Raw genomic sequence first — 3,995 nt, 5'->3', positions numbered from 1 at the left:
GGCCTGGGGGCCCGCAGTGGGGGCGGGGGCGCCGGGGCTCCACGGGCCGCGTCCAGCCTCCTGCACCATTCCCAGCCCCTGCTCCACACGTTCAAGATGGAAGGAACGGGCAGCTGCCGGCTCCCGGTCTCCAGGATCGGGAGGGGTTCAGTGGTCCCAGCAATTGTCAGTCCCGGTTCCACCTTGTATGCCTCTCCGCTACCCGAAGCGAGGTGCTTGGGCAGCGCCCCCACCCCCAGTTTACTTAGTACTGTTGGCGGGGTCTTTGGGTCTGGCTTCAGGCTCCTGAAGCATGCCTCCTCTTCCAGCGGGGTATTTCGAGGGAGGGGGGATTGGACAGCGACCCCCGTTGTTGAAGGGCGCATTTGGAATTGCTGGGGTCTGTCCAGTGGCCTCACGTCCCTCCCCAGGGAAATCTGGAGGCGGGGCGGGGGCTCCGTAACTCCGGGGTTGCGGGGCCCCGAGCTGCGGCCCGCGGCGCCGCCCTCCCCCACCTGGGGAAGGGCTTGGGGGGGGCCCGGCCCCCGCCCGCCCGCCCGCGGCGCCGCAAGGCCTCTGGGCGCGGGTGGCAGCGGAGCCGCATTGCTGTCGCTGCCGAGGGGCAGGCGCCTGGGGAGCGCGGTGGGCGAGGGCCGGGCCGCTGCGCATTTTCTCCCTATCTCTGCCCCAGTTTCTGGAATTTCAAGGGCAGAGGGATTGCCGTGGGGGCCGGGGTGGGGGTGGGGGACCCCTGAAGGCAGAAATGTGGGTGTTTACTTGCGGTGGCCCGGCTCCCGAGCTCAGGCTTGTGGAGATTGGGGGCTTGGTGGCTCTCAGTTTGACTCTGGAGAGTGTGTTTGGGGAAGAGGGGCGGGGGTAGTTGTCAGTTCGTATTTCATGAACTAAGAAAATGCTTAGTGTTCACAAACTGGGCAGCAAATGTCAATAGACTCCATTCCATTGTAGCCCTTGTCCTTAACTTGGGGAGTGCCGCCAGGGCTCACCAAGGGCACACAAGTCCACTTCCCCTGTGAGACCATCCGTGTTGCAGGCTCTGCTAGGGTTCTCTGAAGCCAAGGCCTAGCTGGCAGGGTCAGGGACCAGCGTCCTCTTTAAATAGTCGTTCTGGTCTTTGGAGGGTGGGATAAGGGGATTTTTCATGCATGGAGTTTTCTTTTTGAAGACGTATTTTCAGCTACCCAGTTCCAACCATTTTCATTTACAGCAGGATAACTTAACCTGTCAAGATGACTTCTAACTGGTTTTTAAATGATCTCTTCAAAGGGGAGGGACCATCACTTTTTTTTTTTTTTAGCTTTTACCCCTCCATATTCCCATAGTCTTACCTTTTCGATGGTGATGGTGGTGGTGATGATGTGCCATGGTTATTCCTACTCGGCACAGGCTTTCCGGGGCTGTAAATCTTCACGGGAGCAGAATGCTTCATTTTCCGCGGAACAGCTGGCAGTTTCGAACTGCTGACCCTGAGGTTAGCAGCTACCCACAAACGCTCCCTGGCCTAATGCCTTCTAACGAGTGTCGATTTCTCCACCTCTGTACGGGTACAGTTAGGGTTCTGTGACTTGAACTTTCCCTTTTTCAGTGACGTAGTGAAAAGCGAACATTTAAAATATATAATTTTCATAGGAAAGAGTTCATCGGGCTACCCACCCCCTTTTTTTTGCATATCAAGTAGAAATATGCCAGATATAGTCACTTCATGTAACTAAAAATTAGGAAACTAAGACTTAAGTTGTATTTGCTCTCCCTAGGCTTAAAAATTCGATTGTAACCAAGAATTTACTTCAGAGTAGCTTGAATGATCAAAGATAGCTGAAACGTTTTAGTACTCTGATCGTTTTCTGTTCCTTAAGGCTTCACAAAAATGTAGTTGATTTAATTTCTTCTTTACTTTAAATACCTTTACTGGAAGCATACTTGTAACCCTTATTCTTTTTGCTAAATGTGTACAGTTTTGTCCAATATGAGACTCTATTTGTGAAAATTTATTCTTCAACAGATCTTTAGTTAATGTACTTTAGAGTTGCTTTTGGGAATCACCTTCATTGGGTTCTTCCTAAATCAGTTACAATCTCTTCACTTAAGTTTGAAATGTATCCATAATATAGTAAGTTTCTCTGGAGCAAGGATGAAGGGAAAAAAAGTAACTTAACTTGGGGTTTGACATGTTTAGAGATAGAATATATTCTTGAAAGTGGTTTTTCATGGCCTTCAAAAAGGATTTGTTCTGTCTTTGCTACATACATTTGAGAAGGCAAGTGTTTTAGTGATTTTTTTTTCCTTAGGAAAGAACAGTGTAACCATAAAATTAAAATTCGATAGTCATTTTCTTTGCCTTAACCCAAATTTTATTTTTGCCTTTTACCCTTCAGTCCTCTTCAACATATTTTTACATAATTGAGTGAGTGTATATTATTTTGTATTCAGTTCCCCCCCCCTTAGCAATGATTTCAATATATCTATGATTTCTAGTCTTACTGTTGTTGAAATTTGGGTATCCACTTTTTTCTTCTTGTTTTGGGTAGTGGTGCAGTGAACATCTTTTAGACTAAAGCTTTTTGCTTCAGTGTAATTATTTCCTTTGAACAAGTTCCCAGGAATGGCATTACTAGGTCAAAGGGCTTCTAAGATTTTATGACTCTTGCTAACTGTCTAATTGCAGTAGACTTGGACTCACGCGCAGTGCTGAGAATATGGCTGTTGACTTTTTTTTCAAATCATTTGTCATTTGTCCAACACCATAGGGCCATTTTGAAGGGAAAAGTTGCCTTTACTGTCAAGTACACACGGTTAAGTGCTTCTGTTAGTTACTTGATTGTTTATACTTGACTTTGATTTTGTTTCCTCTGGGGATTTAATAATGTCAGGATGCCTTGAAAACTGCAACTGTTAATATTACTAATGAGGACACATGGTTTATTGAATGTATTGATACTTCCTTCTAGTAAATACAGGAATGAAATTCTTAAGAAAGTGTTCTAAAGCTTTGTGATCTTTAAAAAAAAATGTTTTTTTAACCTCCTTTCATTTAAAAGTTTTGTTTTAATTTTAAATTAGCTGCTAGTCTGTGATCAAGGATCCCTGGTAGCTTAGTGGATTATGAGCTGGACTGCTAACTGTGAGATCAGCAGTTCAGATCTGCCAGCCGCCCTGAGGGAGATGAGGCTTGCTGCTCCTGTAAAGATTTACAGCCTCAGAAACCCTATTCAGGGTCACTGTGAGTCAGAACTGACTCGGTGGCATACAACCACCACTAACCACCTATGATTATTATTTTTGGTAACTTTTTTTGTGAGTTCATGGCATTATTGAGAATTCTCAATAGTTAACTCATACCTTTTCTCCTTTTACATTCCCTTCCACATTTTTTTTTAAATAGTGGTTTTCAGAAACCCTATCAGGGTCATTATGGGTCGGAATCGAATCTATGACACTTCACAGCAACAATCCTGTTAGGGCTTCTGGTATAGCGCTGTACGATTAGCACTGAACTGTGAACCACAAGGTCAGCAGTTCAAACCCACCACCTGCTCCTTGGAAACCCTATACAGGGTCACTGTTAGTCAGAACTAACTCCATGGCATTTAACAACAATAACAACAATCCCATTATCCTAATTCTAATCCTAAGTAAACCAAAAACTAAACCCACTACCCTTGAGTGGATACAAACTCACTTGACCCAATAGGACAGAGTAAAACTTCACCGTAGGATTTTCAAGGCTGTAAGTCTTTTCAAAAGTGGACCTCAACATCTTTTTCCCACAGAGTGGATGGTGGGTTCAGACCGTCAGCTGTTCAGTTAGCAGCTGCGTGCTTAACTACTGATCCTTTACCCTAATTCTAATCCTAAATAGGTTAGCCGAATTTTGTTGGATACAGGATTCAGGGTGAATATATATTGTGGTGCTGTAGGATAAGCACTGGGCTGTGAACCACAAGGTTGGCACTTCAAGGTTACTAGCTGCTCCTCGGAAACCCTATACAGGGTGGCTA

The 3,995-nt window shown here is 45.5% G+C and overlaps 1 protein-coding gene across 1 annotated transcript in view; it reads left to right on the top strand.

The window, feature by feature from the left end:
• Positions 1-3,995, top strand: part of ATXN2 (ataxin 2) — a 170,041-nt gene that overhangs the window by 939 nt on the left and 165,107 nt on the right. The window lies entirely within an intron of this gene.

Source organism: Chrysochloris asiatica, unplaced genomic scaffold (genome assembly GCF_000296735.1).
Source record: "Chrysochloris asiatica unplaced genomic scaffold, ChrAsi1.0 scaffold00078, whole genome shotgun sequence".
In the NCBI taxonomy this organism is placed as follows: domain Eukaryota; kingdom Metazoa; phylum Chordata; class Mammalia; order Afrosoricida; family Chrysochloridae; genus Chrysochloris; species Chrysochloris asiatica.
Note: the sequence above shows the minus strand (reverse complement) of the source record. Positions and strands in the feature narration are given on the sequence as shown.